This window comes from Delphinus delphis, chromosome X, assembly GCF_949987515.2.
Source record: "Delphinus delphis chromosome X, mDelDel1.2, whole genome shotgun sequence".
NCBI lineage: Eukaryota > Metazoa > Chordata > Mammalia > Artiodactyla > Delphinidae > Delphinus > Delphinus delphis.
The window spans coordinates 104,279,153-104,296,587 of NC_082704.1; the positions used below are offsets into that span (position 1 = coordinate 104,279,153).

The window sequence follows — 17,435 nt, forward strand, 5'->3', positions numbered from 1 at the left end:
CTATTAAAATGCTATTGTTTATTCTATATAAAATATCCTTTCTAATCCCTCAAAAGCTTTTTTTTTGCTTTAAGATTAAAGGCCATATCCCTAAGATACACTTTGTGAAAATTATCTCAATACAAGATCTATAGATTTCCATTATTTACTGTCCTTACTCAAAATCACCTGCATGTAGCAGATGCAATTTTCTAAACTTCATCATTGATGAGCCTATTCCAAAGCAGAATTCTTCAGCAATACAAAAGACACAGGCTAAAACAGTCCTCACAGTTATACTTTAAAATAGATATATTCAAAATATAAATATAATAATTCTCCAGACCATTATTTTTCCTAACGACTAAACTCTAAATTAAAAGAAAAAAAATTGGAGGTTTTCAAACCAATGATGTGTGCAGCCCATTCTCATGACACAGTCATTTAAACTTCTCACTCTGTACGAGAAAGTTTTATTTCTTCCCTTTATCTTGCAGAATAATTTAGGTTCCCACCTTGGCCACGATTCACCAAGTAGAGTAAGACCACAGATAAAAGTGAGAAAGAAACACAGGCAATGAAGAAAACTTCTAAAAACAGATATCCCCAAGTATCCAATATCATGCCAGCAATGATGGAAATGACTGCCAACCCAAGATTCTGAATGGACTGCATGAAGCCATATGCAGTTCCCAGTTGATGTTCGGGAACTACAAATGCCACCATTGGCCACAATGCACAGGCAAGCAATGAGTAGGAGAGTCCCAGGAGGTACACAGCAACCCACCACTGCACACAGAACCCAGATGATGTTCCTTCCTGTTTTATCCACCAGAAGCCCAAATATGGGGGACATGGGAGCTGATATTACATATACAATACTGTTAACAGCACTCGCTGCCTGGGAGGAAAAGCCAAATTTCTCTGTAAAGAAAACTTTCCCAAGTCCAGTGAACGGGAACACAGCAACATAATAGCCGACACAGATGATGAATATGAGCCACAGGGGGGAGGAGAGGTCCTTCACATCAGTTAACTTGATAACTTCACCCGTTTTTCCTTGCTCTTTACGAAGGATTCGTTCTGCTCTCTGATCCAAGTAAGCAAGGGCCAAGGCACAGACTAGTGAAAGAAGACATGTTATACCCCCGATCGTAAGTGTGACCCCAAGGGTTGTGTGACCAGCAGAACCCAACGAAGCTTCAACCTTATAATACAGCCACCCCATGAGGTTCATGTTTACTGTACTTCCAGTTCTAGCCATGCTTAGCTGGAGTCCAAACACCAAGTTTAATTCTTTGCCTTTAAACCAACTCACAGCATATGTATTCTGGGCAACTGCTAAGGACTCCCCACCAATCCCAAACACAAACCTTCCAAATTCCATCAGCCAAAAAGCACGAAATATTCCACCCAGAGCAAAAACAACCTGTCCAACGCAAACAAAGCAACTAAAAATAATGGTGCCCCATCGTATTCCAAATACGCGGTCTACCAAAAAGCCACCAAAGAAACACAAAGCTACATTGGGCCAAGAATACCAGGCATACAGCAGCATGAATTTCGTGGTATTCACCTGCATATCCCGTTTAACCTGAGTCTGAAGGGCAGCAGGATTATCATAGCAAAAATAGCCGCCGAAACCAAGGAAGCATATCAGCAACTGTGCCAAAAGCCGGTGCGCCAGGCGACTGGTGTCGCAGAGGGCCGGCAGCGCCCCGGGGGCAGGGGGTGTAACGGGGGCGCCTCTGCCGGCCTCGTTGGCGCCGCCAGGCAGCGGCGCCCTCGCTTCCTCCTCCTCCTCCTCCTCCATCGGGCCGACAGGAGACCGAGAGATGACAGTCTGCAAACTTTTATATGCTCTTAGAAATGCCATTCTCCATTTCAATTCCTCAGTTTCTTAATAATCATTTTATATTCGCCAAGCATATACCATCTGATAACTTGGAAGAGGAAGGTTACAAGTTTGATAACAAAAAGAAGTCAACCTAAAATGAAACACCACTTAAAACACAACACAATGAAGTGGAAAATTCTCATTGAGACATATTAGCTTACAGACCCCTTTTTCCTCAATATATTTGGAAAAGAATATTCAATGTCCACCTTGTTGATTTCCCTCTCTGCTAGGAATTAGCTTTATAGTATTTGTAAACGTGTTAATTTAATCCAAAGCCACAGGAAGTTTTTTTTTTTAATGACATCAATAGCACAAAATCTCATTAAAAGTAACAATTTTGTTCAACCAACATTTTTTTTTTTCCATTTCTACTTAGGTAGTTTACAGTACACTTGAAAATCAGTACTGTTAGCAGGGATATGGGAATGGATTGATGAGTGTGCTACAAGACAAATGACTGGTTTTTTTCCCATCTATACTCAGCACTGCAGTAGCAAGGCCATTAGTCCATACCCAGAGTCTCTTTATGGCTATGAGGAAACTTGGGAGAAAGAAACTATCATCACCTTCAGTGAAGACAAGGAGAACCATGCCAATATCAATCCCAGTTCCCATTAGGCTAATACGGCAGCACTGAGACCACACATTCAGAAAGTCTCCACTTTGTCTTGAATTGCACAGGTGACCATTATGAGCTTAAAATGTGTCACTCAACCCTAGGGTCCATGACCAGACAGTGTAACTGTCGTGGATGGTGTTAAACTATGAAATTTGTACCAACTATTATCATCTGAATAAATACCTTCGAATCCTGCTGAGCCCAAAAATCCCATACACTTGACATAAAATACGTAGAGAACTGAAGTGAAAATGCCCTCATCTTACTAAGTATTCCCTGATTAGCCTAAATTAACACTTCCGCCTGTTCTTGGCTTTAAAGAGAACTCTTTCAGAGTTTGCCTATTCAGATCCAGCATTAGTATTTGAAGTTTTGCCTAATTTCTCCCTGCAACTCACTTCCCTTTGCTCCCCAAACACTACTCTCACTTGACTTTTCTCCTGCAGTCCTTCACACTCCTTTGTGATTCCCTCTCTTGTTCTGACAGATTGGTAAATTTCTGTCTACACCAGGATTCTATCTTAACGTCTCTACTCACTCTACGTTCTTCAGTAATTATATCCATAGGCTAGCTCTGAAATGCCCTCTGCATAATTATGAACCTCACTTTCTATTTGCAGCCTGACCTCTCTGCTGCACTCCAGACCTGTGTATTCAGTACAGCTCTTAGACGTTTCACTTGACTCGATCACACACTGTGACACACGCAGTTCACCACTAATATCCTAACTCCTCCTCTTTGGCCAGTAACACAAGAGAAATTAGAGAAGCCACGTACTCCTTCATCATCCTCTCTTGCAACTAGGGTTGACCAAGTGATACAGTTCTAGCCAATGAGATATAAATAGTAGTTTTGAGCAAAGGCTTCAGGGAAAGCAAAATCTGTTGTTTGTTCCCTGTCCTTTTTTTTTTTTTCTAATGCCTGGTGATAGTTTAGTGCCTTTTCATATATTTCTTAGCCTTTTGGATGTCCTCTTTTGTCATGTGCCCATTCAACTTTTTCCCCATTTTTTTCTATTATGGTACAGCTTTTAACTGATTTGCAGGAATCTGTCTGTAATGTGGAAAAAAGTCTCTCTTGGATATAGATCTTGAACGTATTTTATTATAGTCTCTGGGTTGCTTTTTCACTTTCTTACTGGTGTCCTTCAATGAACAAAAGTTCCTAATTCTAGTATACTCTAATTTGTCATTTTTCTTTCCTTTATGAGTAATGTTTTTCATATTCTGTTCTGAAAATCTCTGCCTACTCCAGAATCATGAAGATATTTTCTGTTTCCCTCTAACATTATGGTGGCTTTAATTTTGTAATTAGTACTGAAATCAATCTGGAATTAATTTTATATACTGTGAGGTAGAGTACAGATAGGCCTTTTTCAGTATGTATATAACAAATATACCCAACACCAGCTAGTAAACTGTTCCTTTGCCAAGGCACCATAATGTCATAAATCACACAATCATATGTGTGTGGGATTGTTTCTGAGCTATTGTAGTTCCTTGATCAGTCTGTCTGCCACGTACCAACACCAGACTTTTAATCGTCACAGCTTTATAGTAGGACTTGATATCTCGGGTGAACATCTTCCATCTTAGTTCTCCCTAAAGATTGCCTTGGCCTATTTTTTGGCCCACTGATGTCCATATACATTTTAGAATCAGTTTTTTAGTTTCTCCAAAAGTAAAGAAATAATCTGCTATGGTTCTGACTATGATTACATTGAGTCCACAGGGAAAACCTGGGAAAACTGCCATCTCTGGACACTGCATTTTCCAACCCATAAATGTAGTATAATCCCTCCATTTATTTGGGTCTTTATTTTGAGAATGTTTTCTAGTTTATATTGTACATAGTTGCACACATTTTGGCATATTTTGTTAAGTTTACTCCTGGGTATTTTATGCTATTATAAGTAGTATATTTTATTTTATTTTATTTTATCTATTTATTTATTTATTTATTTTGCGGTACACGGGCCTCTCACTGTTGTGGCTTCTCCCGTTGTGGAGCACAGGCTCCGGACGTGCAGGCTCAGCGGCCATGGCTCACGGGCCCAGCCGCTCCGCGGCATGTGGGATCCTCCCGGACCGGGGCACGAACCCGTATCCCCTGCATCGGCAGGCGAACCCTCAACCACTGCGCCACCAGGGAAGCCCTGCTATAGAACTTTTGTAGATATTCTTTATCTAATTATGGAATTCCCTACTATTCCTGATCTACTAAGATATTTTTTCTTTTTTTTCCTAAGGTATTTTATAATCATATGATTTCTCTCCCTTTTTCTGTTAATGTACTGTATTACATTGCTTGATTTTTAGATGTAAATTGCTTTTTCATCCCAAGAATAAGTCCTATTTGTTTTAATCTATTACCCTTTTTCTTCATCGCTAGATTAGCAATTGTATTCATTTGCTAAAGCTGCCATAACAAAGTATCACAAACTGGGTGGCTTAACAGAAATTTACTATTTCCCAGTTCTGGAGGCTAGAAGTCTGAAATCAAGATGTTGGCAGGGTTGCTTCTTCCTGAGGGCTATGATTGAAGGATATGTTCTAGGCCCCTCTCCTTGGCTTGCAGACATCCGTCTGTATGTTCACATGGCACTCTCCCTGTATACTTGTTTGTCTCCAAATTTCCCCCTTTTATAACGTTATCAGTCATATTAGATTAGGGCCCCCTCCAATGTCTTGCTTTTAACTTGATTACCTCTGTAAAGACTATATCTTCAAATAAGGTCACATTCTGAGGTACTGGGGGTTAAGAGGTCAACATCGGAATGTGGGTGGGGGTGGGGGAGGTGGGGAGGGAGAATGGACATAAATTAACCCATAACAGATAGATAAACATATTTTGTTTAGAATTTGTACGTCAATTTTCATGAGAGAGATTTGACTGTAATATGCCCTTCTTGTCTTTGTCTTGTTTTAATATTAAGGTTATGCTGACTTATATTTGCAAATTTCAATTTCTCTGATTACCACAATGATTTGGGATTTTTACATGTTTGTATTTTGTCTTCGTATCTTGTGGATTACCTCTTCATGTCTTTCACATCTTTTGCTTTGAGGATACATATTTTTCTTATTAACTAGGAAGAATTTTTATTATAAGTCTTTCTGCCTACTGCATTATGCTATATTTTTTCCAGTAGATTTTATATGTTTTTAGGTAATTAGATATTATTAATACATAGGTATTCAAGTTATAATTCTCTTCGTGGCTTTTGTTTACTGTCATGTCCCCTCCTAATGAAACCCCCCCTTCATGTCAAAATTATAACATTTTCAACACTATTTTCACTATGCATTTTATTGCTTAATTTTTGTATCTGTATCTTTAACATATCTGCAATTTCTCTCAGATAACATAACCATCTAAATTTATTACCTTATATACTTAACTTGTTGCTTCTATATCACTTAGTGGATACTCCAACATTTTAACCCTGATTTGAAATGTTAACTTCAAAGTATGATAAATTTGTATTCAAATTATGATTTGTTCTGTACTTTCAATTCTTCTCAACTCAGTTGTCTATCACTATGTAAACCAATACCCACTTTAATTAGTGTACTTTTCTAATACATTATAATATGTTTAAGATTAAATAGTATGGCAATGTTACATAATTCTCAATACATTTCCTTTAAAATTTTGCCCATGCTATTCTCATGTGTTTATTTGTTCAGATAAACTATAGAATCCCTATTGTGTTTTTACTTTTTTTTTTTTTTTTTTTTTTTTGCGGTACGCGGGCCTCTCACTGTTGCGGCCTCTCCCGTTGCGGGGCACAGGCTCCGGACGCGCAGGCTCAGCGGCCATGGCTCACGGGCCCAGCCGCTCTGCGGCATGTGGGATCTTCCCGGACCGGGGCACGAACCCGCGTCCCCTGCATCGGCAGGCGGACTCTCAACCACTGCGCCACCAGGGAAGCCCAGAATCCCTATTGTTAAGATCAGAAAATAATAATATGCCACTGGGATTTTTATGAGAATTGTGTTAAATGTATAAACCGACGTGAGATATAATTATTATCTTTATAATTCTAAGGCATCCATCCAGGAAAACAGTATGTGTCTCCATTTAACCAATCCTTCTGAGACTGTTTACAGTTTTGTAATTTTCTTCATATAAGTCTTGCACATTTGTGGTTAAGTTTGTTCTTTCGCTTTAAATTTGTTTGATGGGGATAGAATATTTTGTTTCATTTTACTTCTAATTGGTCATATTTAACTTTCAAACTGTAAATGTTATTTTAAAATTTATTTATGAATACTTTTTCTCACATCATTGAGGATAGCCGCTCAGATTGTAATGTAAAATTCCAGTGTGCTGTTTTCATATACACTGCAATATAAATGATACACCCTGGAGTTGTCTGCAGCCTCAATATTTTAATATACTTAATTGAATTTGGCTTTCTAGCTAAAAAATTGTATACTTTAACATCCTTTATTTTTGATTTTAAATTAATTAGTACTTTTAAGAAGAAAGGCAAATATTCTTTGAAAGTTTAAATGTTCTGTCTTCTTCGTTATCATCTCAGTAGTTCACTCAGGATTGCAAGCTATAGAAATGGTACTGATGCCAACAAAATGGTTATGTAGATAAGGAAAGAACATTCACAGTAGAGGGACATGCAATATTTTTCCTCACACGGCGCACTTGTCTCTACCACTGTTTCCACAATCACATTAAACTCAGTAGGCTTAACGCAGAGCTAATCTTCCTCCTCACGCCAAAGAGCCACTCCTATTGGCCTATCCTTTTTCTATCAACTGGTCACAGGCACACTAAGTTTAAAAAGCTCACAGGCACCTTCTCAACCTCCAACAAATCCACATATTCAATCAGTTCTTCCCTCATGATGCATTTCAAGTCTACCTTTGTATTTTCTCTTTCACTGCCAGGATCCTAGACAAGGCTCATGTTACCATAGTCTGGCTTCTTTAATTATAACACTCTAACACAGAAACGTTATCATTCTTACTCCGCACATAAGGTTTAGCCCCATTCTCTGGGACTAATTTTTGTCCAGGGACAACGTTAGTACTCAGCCCAGTAAAAAAGCATCAAACTTGGCTTGACCATTTGTTTTTTTCTGAGTCCTCAGTAGGGGGATTCCCTTCACCGTTCCCTAATCATATTTGACTACCTTCTACCACTGTTCCTGCAGCCACCCTTCGAACTTCATTGACTTCGCCTACAGCCTAGTTTCCTAGAGTCGGGGTCCCCAGAACGCACCACCAGAGCTCCCCATTGAATGCACTGCTTGAGCTTCTGCCATCTCTGAAGCGCTTTAGCCTCTGCCAAGCACCAGTACCAATTGGCTTTGATCTTATAATTCGTTTGGATTCTTCTATAACATGACCTCCCCCAGTTTCAGGTCAGTCTTTGACCTTAGGAAAACGTTCCAATCTTGTTCCCGTATTCAAAACACTGACCTTGGCTTTAGTCTACAGATGTTCCCGGATCACTTAAATAACATCAGCAATCAGTGACTGCTTAAAATGAATAATTAAAGAAAGCTGACATGTTTAAAACAAATGGCCACACAGGAACGCTAACCAGATAATGGAGAAAAAAAGAGCAGTTTTCAGTTTCCTGAAATACGCATCTCTCATGATTCAACCATTAAAATCAATCAGCCGAATGCTTTCATTTATAAATGTCAAAATTGTGCAAATTTTTACTTCAAAGTAAGTGCCTCAAACAATATTGCTGGGACTTCCCTAGTGGCACAGTGGTTAAGAATCTGTTGAATCTGCCTGCCAATGCAGGGGACACGGGTTCGAGCCCTGTTCCGGGAAGATCCCACGTGCCACGGAGCAACTAAGCCCATGAGCCACAACTACTGAACCCACGCACTGCAACTACTGAAGGCCGTGCGCCTAGAGCCCGTGCTCCGCAAGAGAAGCCACCGCAGTGAGAAGCCCACGCACCACAACGAAGAGTAGCCCCCGCTCGCTGCAACTAGAGAAAGCCCGCGCACAGCAACAAAGACCCAGTGCAGACAATTATTTATTTATTTATTTTTTAGAAAACAATATTGCTATGTGAAAACTGAAAATGTCAACACTTTCCATTGTATTTTATTATTTGGAACTGTTAGTGTTTATGTCAGACATATAAATAAAACAATGAGGAACTTTTCATTTCTAGGGTGATACTTGAAAATCACACAGAATTTCATCATGCCTGCAAGAATGCATGTTGGAAAATGACCTCAAATATCATGAAAGCTCTCTAATCTGACTCTTTGAGGTTTGTGTTCTTGCATTTTCTTCTGTGTGGCAGAAATAGCAAGTCTTCTCTAATAATTATCAACATTGATAGAAGATGTCATTAGGGCCAGGTTTTTTTTACAGCAGAGGGAGAAGTATGTAGATGCATTTTTTATATGCCTATAAGAAAGTGGTATTCGGTAGCAACGCATAATAGAGAAACGGACAGATGACAGCCATGTAACCCTAGAGTTTGAAATAAAACTCTATACTTCAAATGATGTTTTTCCTAAAATGTCAAACATTTATTTTGACTCACAAAGTCTGTTTTCCCCCAAAGGTAATTCAAGGCTGTTAAGGGAAATGATTCTGCATGAGCTCAAAGCTTCTGATAGAGCCTTTGTGAACACCGCCATTTCTCAACGCTCTTTGGCATAAGTGAATGCACTGGCCAGTCAAGCTAGCTGTTATTGGTCCAGCTTATTAGAGCCAAGGAAATAGATTCTGAAGAAATCAGAATATTCAGGGTGCTCTGAAGAGCTTCCTGTCCAAAGTCAGGCCAAAGTCTTTGAGGGAAAGCCAAGAGTCAAAGCCAGGTAGACCAGAAAGAAGCATCAAGTCCAGAGAGAGAAGCAGGGTCACTAAAGGCAGAGAAGGAGGCAAGAGTCAGAAGCCAGATGGATATTGAATTTGAGTGTGGCCAGATGGAGGCAAACAAGACAGCTCTGGCACAACTGCCTTCCAAAGAGGGCAAGATCAACATGGATACCAGTGCTCTTCCAATAGGTACCACTGATATTTGCAGAAAAGGCATTACAGCAGTAACTTCCAATACGAGAAACTCCATTTAGATCATCACTTATGGAGAAAAGGTTACTAACAGAAAAAGAAAACTGTGCCTTCCAATAATGAAAGACAGAAATATTTTTAAAGACTTAAAGATGAGTCAGTTAGACCACACAATACAATCTACTTTATCCAAGACTCTATTGACTAATACCCACCTACACATCCATAATGCAATCATAACATATGGTTACAAGAAAGACCCTCAGGCTTTACAGCATTCTGAAGTACTTTCTTAGTAAGGAAGGAACAAATTATATTTTGAATAATTTGGAAGTCAACTGCAACCTATTTTCTTAAATGAGAAATTAAGTCAATTAAACATTTTAACTGCCTACTTATTATGTACAATTGAATGATAGATATGGTACTTTTCTTCATCAGAATATTTTATTAATCACACCAACATCATAGCAGACAACAGAAAGTTTTCTGACTAGACAGAAATGTAAAGATAGGACTAAACATGAGGAATAATGCTTTATTTCTGCTCTGAAGTTATAAAATTAATACCTGACATTTGTTAAACATGTACTAAGTGCCAGGTACTATTTTATATACTTAACACATATCGCCTCTTTTAATCTGAATAGCAGTCTGATTCAGTATTTACCATTATTATTTTATAGTTGAAAATTAAGGTTTAAAGGTATTGAATAACTTGGTCAACTTCACATAGCCAGTAAATAAAGGACTTATCAGCATTAATATATAGATAGGCAAGTAGGAGATGCACATAGGGGAGAAGATGATAGAGCAAAATATTCCTGCTCATTCTTACATCTTTTAAATGGCAGACTACAGCACGCCCAGCTTAAAATTAGGTAGGACTTAGAGATTAAAATCATTAGCTAGGGTAAAGAATGGAAATAGAATTAATCTTTGGCCTCAATTTAGGCTAAACTATGTGAATTTCCCAGTACTTTAACATTTTGACCTACAAAAATGGTAGTCATACGATTCAGTCTAACACGTCCTTCTACAAAGCACTTAAAAGCACAATTATATTGCCTCAATATTAGAAGTCATATTACCCATATTACCACTCCTTGTGAAATTCCTAATTTGGATTGATATATAAATGATTCATTTGGGCATGCACAGAATATTAAAAACTATCTAAAATTTGGAAAGTATCTATTACTACAATAGTTTGATTCAAGTAGTAACTTAGTATAACAATGTTTAAAATAACCTTAACACATTTTATCCAAAAATTTCAAAATATTTTAAAACCAATACTTCGTAAATCCCAGATCTCTGTGATGTGGTTAAGCTCTTATAATTATTCTTAAACAGCTTAGAAGCCAAAACATAAAAAAAATTTAAGTGGCTTCTTCCTGCCATTCAATGAGTCAGCAGTGACAGTAACAGCCTGAATTACAGGACATTATTTATTCTGCGCCATACCATCAACTTCACAATGTCACATCAGGGGACATATTTTGTTTGGCTTTCATATAATAATTGATATCCCTCCAACACTATTCTACCTAAGTGAAAATATTAAAAATAATTTGGTGATTATAAGTAATGAATGAACCAGATGAAAACAATAAAACACTGGCAATTGAGTTTGGCTCATCTTCATAGTGGCACCACAGCTGGCGTCCAGCAACACCATGCTCTGCTTCACTGCAGAGTTACAGCCACCTGCAACAGCGCCGTCTCATTTTATTCACAATCTTCCAACTGGCTCGCTTCCCTTTTAGACTTGGTCCACAGTCAGTCAAGTGAAATCTCTTGATTCCACTAATACTCACAAGTCATTCTGCATTTGTGAACTGTCAAGTGTCTGAATTGTTTCGTAGTCTATTTGGCCAATATTGCATTCTAAACTTAGTGCCTCATTAAATGTTATTTGAATAAAGGAATCCCTCGTTCTGCAAAGAGGAACTAGAATACGGAGATGCTAGCAGGCCACAAAAGTTAAGCAACTGAATTTGTCATCTGTTGAAACGCCTGATCAAAATCCTGAGAAAAGCTCTACTTCATGGTGACTTCGCCAGCCTAAGTTTCACTCACGGTAAGAGGTTTTCACGGAGCAGAAAATGCTTCTATTATACATACAACTTTCCCTTCGCATGGCCCTGATACACAAAAATTTCAGTTACCCCAATTTAGTTAAAAAATACCAGTCCTGGAAATCACACGATCCAAATTTCAATTACCACAGTATATTAACTGTGAGAAATTGCCGAAAGTACAAACCAAGACGCTAGCTCTTCAGTTCCATAGATCATTCTGTAAGTAACAGTTTTATATCATGATTAATGACAAATCAAGTCCCTTCTTTCAAAATCTGTCAGTGATTAGTCACTGAGCATGTATTATTCAGTTCACACACAGACAGCAAAGTGTATAGTTCTGTTGCCTCCTTGTTTCCCCATGATAAACCCACATGACATTTTTTTTAATGGATGATCCAAATAGAGAATTGGGCAACAAAATGTAAGTGCAACAAAGAAACAAAAAATGATAACCCTAGAAGTGAAATTCAAATAGAACATAAATAGATTTATAGAAGAAATAGTTGACTGTGGGAATGATATCACAACCACTGAAGAGACTCTCGTTATGCAGTAAGAGGAACCTGGGGAAGGTGAACTTAGTGACATAATTAAAGGCAGTGGTTGTGATAAGAAGTATGATATTGTTCCATAAGGAGTGATGCCAGCAACAAAATCTTCACAAGAGTTCCAAGGAACTCTTGGAGATGTTCCATGACACTGAATGAACAATGGATAAAACACTGGAAGCTGATCCAATCTTAGAAAAAGGGTATGATAATTCATCAAAGCATAGAAAAGGTTCTTATTCTGTGTCATAAGTTACATGACAAGAAGAAAGCAAGCACTATTCAAACTATTCTTGCTAAGTTGTTGAAAAAAGAAACACTTTAATTCTCACTGTCTGGGTTTTAAATAATGGAGTACTACACACACTAGTTTTATTGTTATTTTACTTCTCTATACATTTATAACCAAAAATAAGAGTTTTAATATTTTCGTAAGAATTTTCAAAGGTCAGAGAATAATTATAATTTTCCCCACTGATTATTAAGACCATTTTGCATGATTTCAAACCACACAATCATTTTTATGGTCCTGTACTACTCTGCAGAGATACAAAGTGAGTACAGAGTATTTCCTGTAGTTTTTTAGGGGTCAAAAATCAATCTCCTGCTAAGAACTAGAAATTTTGGACTAAAAGTTTAAATGGATACATTTAAAAATTATCTGCTTGAAGGCATTAGAGAACCATCGAGGGAATGAGGACTTTTTTTTCGCACAAGAGTAGAGATCTAGGTAAGAGGAAGTTCCAGGGAGCTACCGAGTCTCTGGACCACCAAAAGTGCTCAGGACATGAGTATCAAATGAGTTGGTGAATGAAAAATAAATGAAGGAAGGAACTCAGCTTCTAACTATTATTATTATTACCCAGGTTAGGAGAGCAGTGTTAACAATTATTCTTTGTGTGATATGGGAATCTCCACAAGGGTTCTCAACTTACCAGGAATAGAAGCAGCTGGTAAATTACCCTACTGACAGCATCATCAATTTGGGGCGGGGGGTGGGGGGCGAAGTGCCACAGAAAGCTTAACTAAAGTGTCAACAATAAAGAGAGAATGACAGTTTGAGTCCTGATTTCTCATCTGATATTCTTATTACTGTCTACCATCAGTATGTTTTAAATAAGCAAATATACTACATTCTGAAGACACAATTCACTAAGGAATCACCCATATGTGCATGTAGAATAAACTTACCTATCAGAGTGGAACCTGCCATGATCTTCCTCTCCTGTTCCACTCCCTTATTAAGGAGATATGTTGAAATGCCCTTTGTGTTCTGCAACACTGCAGGGAAGACCATAGCCTCTGATGCCCACCACTTCTAATTTGAGTTCAGCACTCTCTTCCTGTGACTCAATCGTAAGTTCAGAGTCTGGACCTGAGAAAGAAATGAGCAGCTATTAAATTCTGGCTCTCAATTCCCTACCCTCCCTGTACAAATGCTGAGGCCATCTGTCTAACCTTTAAGCAAACCAATCCTTAATGGTTTAATTTAATTGTTATACAAGTCCATATATACTTGAGCATATAAGTGGCAGGTGCATATGAGTCTAAGGAGGAGGACTGCAAAACACATTTTGTTTGTTTGTTTGTTTGTTTTGTTTTTTGCAGTACGCGGGCCTCTCACCGCTGCGGCCTCTCTCGTTGCGGAGCACAGGCTCCAGACGCGCAGGCTCAGCGGCCATGGCTCACTGGCCCAGCCGCTCCGCGGCACGTGGGATCCTCCCAGACCGGGGCACGAACCCGCGTCCTATGCATCGGCAGGCGGACTCCCAACCACTGCGCCACCAGGGAAGCCCAAAACACATTTTTTAAAAAATAAGTTTATTTATTTTTGGCTGTGTTGGGTCTTTGTTGCCGCATACAGGCTTTCTCTAGTTGCGGTGAGCGGGGGCTAGTCTTCATTGTGGTACGTGGGCTTCTCACTGCTGTGGCTTCTCTTGCTGTGGAGCACGGGCTCTAGACGCGTGGGCTTCAGTAGTTGTGTCTCACGGGCTCTAGAGCGCAGGCTCAGTAGTTGTGGCGCACGGGCTTAGTTGCTCCGTGGCATGTGGGGTCTTCCCGGACCAGGGCTCGAACCCATGTCCCCTGCATTGGCAGGCGGATTCTTAACCACTGTGCCACCAGGGAAGTCCCTGAAAACACATTTGAAATAAAAACATGATAAGAATTCATGTCAATTTTAGTTATCACTTCAGTAGTAGTCAAGAGATTTTTGGAAAAAAATCACTTCCATATGATATCACATTTTGACACACAGTGATCAACTGCGGTTTCATAGTCTACGTACTTTGATGATACTCTTTGGTTAGCTTACAAACAAAGCCAAATAACTTTATTAGGGAGAGAAATAAGGAAGGATTTTTCCCTGTAAGTTCCCATAGTTGGACTGCAACATTTATCTGAGAAAACCCTAGGGAGAAATTAAAGGAGCACAAGTATACTCCTCTAATAGAAACAATAAAGGTTATATTAAAACAACACATCTGGGACTTCCCTGGTGGTGCAGTGGTTAGGAGTCCACCTGCCAATGCAGGGGACACTGGTTCAATCCCTGGTCTGGGAAGATCCCACATGCCAAGGAGTAACTAAGCCCGCGAGCCACAACTACTGATCCCGCATGCCACAACTACTAAAGCCTGCCTAGAGCCTGTGCTCTGCAACAAGAGAAGCCACTGCAGTGAGAAGCCCGCACACTGCAATGAAGAGTAGCCCCCGCTCTCTGCAACTAGAGAAAGCCCGTGAGCAGCAACAAAGACCCAACACAGCCATAAATAAATAAATACATTAAAATTTCTATAAAACAACACATTTTAAGTAAAATATATGATATATAGTATAATATACAGAAATAGTATATCATATAAAAACATTACAAGAACAAAAGTTTTATTTAGAATTTTTAACAGATGAAAAAACTAACAAATTATTGTGTTCTTTTTAGGATTTTACTTGACCAACCTCATTAATTTGGATTCTATTTAAGTTGTATTCCATAGATCTTGAGTTCTAACAATGACAGAATAGGTTGATTCAGACCAACTCTTCCACTAAGGACAACCAGAAAATATGAATAAAATACTTAACAAAAAATCCATATCATTTAAAGGCATTAGAAAGCTACCAAGGCAGTGAGCATTTATAGAACTAAGATCCAGAAAGGAAGTCAGCCTAGAATTTGGGGCCTCACAGAGAGGTAAAGGGGATTGAAGCAATATTTGAAGAGATAATTCCTAATAATTTTCCTAATTTGATGAAAGTCATCAAGCCACAGATTAAAGAAGTAATATGAATTTCTAGCAAGACAAATTCAAATAAAACCATACCTAGAAATATTATAATAAAACTGATGGAAACCAAGACAAAAAAGAAAATCTAAAAAGTGTCCAAAGGGAATATATTATTTTCAAAGGAGTAAAAATAAAACTGAAAGCTGACTTCCCAACAAAATGAGGGAAACCAGAGAACAATGGGATGATGTGATCAACGGACTGAAAGAAATGACCGCCAATTTGTATTTCTATTTCCAGTAAAATATTCCTCAAAAATAAAAGATAAAGACATTTTCAGACAAAGAAAACACAGTTCATCATAACCAGGTCCTCTCTCCTAAAGAAAGAAGACCAAGGGTGTGTTTATCAGCACAATAAAAATGATGCCAATGGAAGGTTCAAAGATGCAAGAAGGAAAGAAGACATTCAAAAAATAAGAGGTTATTATCAAAAATTTTAAGGATAAATAACATGCATTTCAAAGTATTTCAAAGAACAGGTGGAAAAGGGAAAATTCTTTAACTAATTTTATGACCATCATAATCCAAATACCTAAACATAACAGAGGTTTTACAAGAAAGGAAAATTAAAGGCCGATTCTTCTCATAAATACAGACATAAAAATTCTAAACAATGCATTAATAAATCAAATCCAGGGACCTCCCTGGTGGTGCAGTGGTTAAGAATCTGCCTGCCAATGCAGGGGACGCAGGTTCGAGCCCTGATCCAGGAAGACCCCACATGCCACAGAGCCACTAAGCTCGTGTACCACAACTACTGAGCCTGTGCTCTAGAGCCCACAAGCCACAACTACTGAGCCCACATGCCACAACTACTGAGCCCACACGCCTAACGCCCATGCTCTGCAACAAGAGAAGCCACTGCAATGAGAAGCCCGCGTACCACAACGAAGAGTAGTCCCCGCTTGCCCCAACTAGAGAAAGCCCACACGCAGCAACGAAGACCCAATGCAGCCAAAAATAAATAAATAAATAATTTTATAAAAAAAATCAATCAAATCCAGGAAAAGGATAAGCTATTAAGAACACAATGAATTTATTAGAAGAATGCCAAGTTGGTTTAACTTTGGAAGTCAAACAATATAAGCTACTATATTAAAAGAATAATTACACAGTTTCTCAACACATGCAGGGAAGAAAAAAAAACTTACGACCCAGAAATAGAGGGACACATACCTAATTAGATAAAAGTTACTTTGGGAACAGTCATTATATTTAGTGACACAATGATGGAAGATCTTCCTCTGATACAGGGATAAAATAAGAATGCCTGTTAGCACCTCATCTAGTCCATATTATACTGGAGATTTTAGTGCTAAAAAGGAAAGAAAAAGAAAAAAAATCACAAGAATTGGAAAGAAATGAATAAAATACTTGCTATTCAAAATAATGATTATTTAGAAACTCCAAAAGAGTGTGTGTGTGTATATATATATATATATACGTATATATGTATATATGTGTGTATATAGATATATAATCAGTATCAAGTATACACTAGTATAACTATAATTTAGTAAGGTCCCGAATAGAAGATTAATATTCAAAAGTCATTTGAATTTCTATAAACCACTACAAGTAAGTATAAAATAAAATTTTAAAGCCAATACTGTTTGCATTTCCACATAAGATTTAGAATAAACTTGTCAATTTCTGTAACCTTTGTCAATTTTAAAGCCAATACTATTTGCATTTCCTCAATTTCTTGGGATTTTCATTGGGATTGTATTGAATCTGTAGATCAATTTGAAGACATTTTATATGTTAACAGTGAGTTTTCTAATCCATGAACATAGGACATATTTACATTAATTTAGTTATTCTCTAATTTTGAAAGTAATGTATTATTATCACTATACAAAAAGATCCTATTTTATAGAGGTATTAATATTTATATAGAAGCATTTCACATCTTGGGTTAAAATTGATCCTAAGTATTTTATATTTCTTGGTGCTATTTTATATATTTCTATAAATTGCATTTTTCAACTGTTCAGTC

The 17,435-nt window shown here is 38.0% G+C and overlaps 1 pseudogene; it reads right to left on the minus strand.

Moving 5' to 3' along the window:
* Positions 1 to 432: 432 nt before the first annotated feature.
* Positions 433 to 1,801, minus strand: LOC132417885 (lysosomal dipeptide transporter MFSD1 pseudogene; annotated as a pseudogene).
* Positions 1,802 to 17,435: the final 15,634 nt, after the last annotated feature.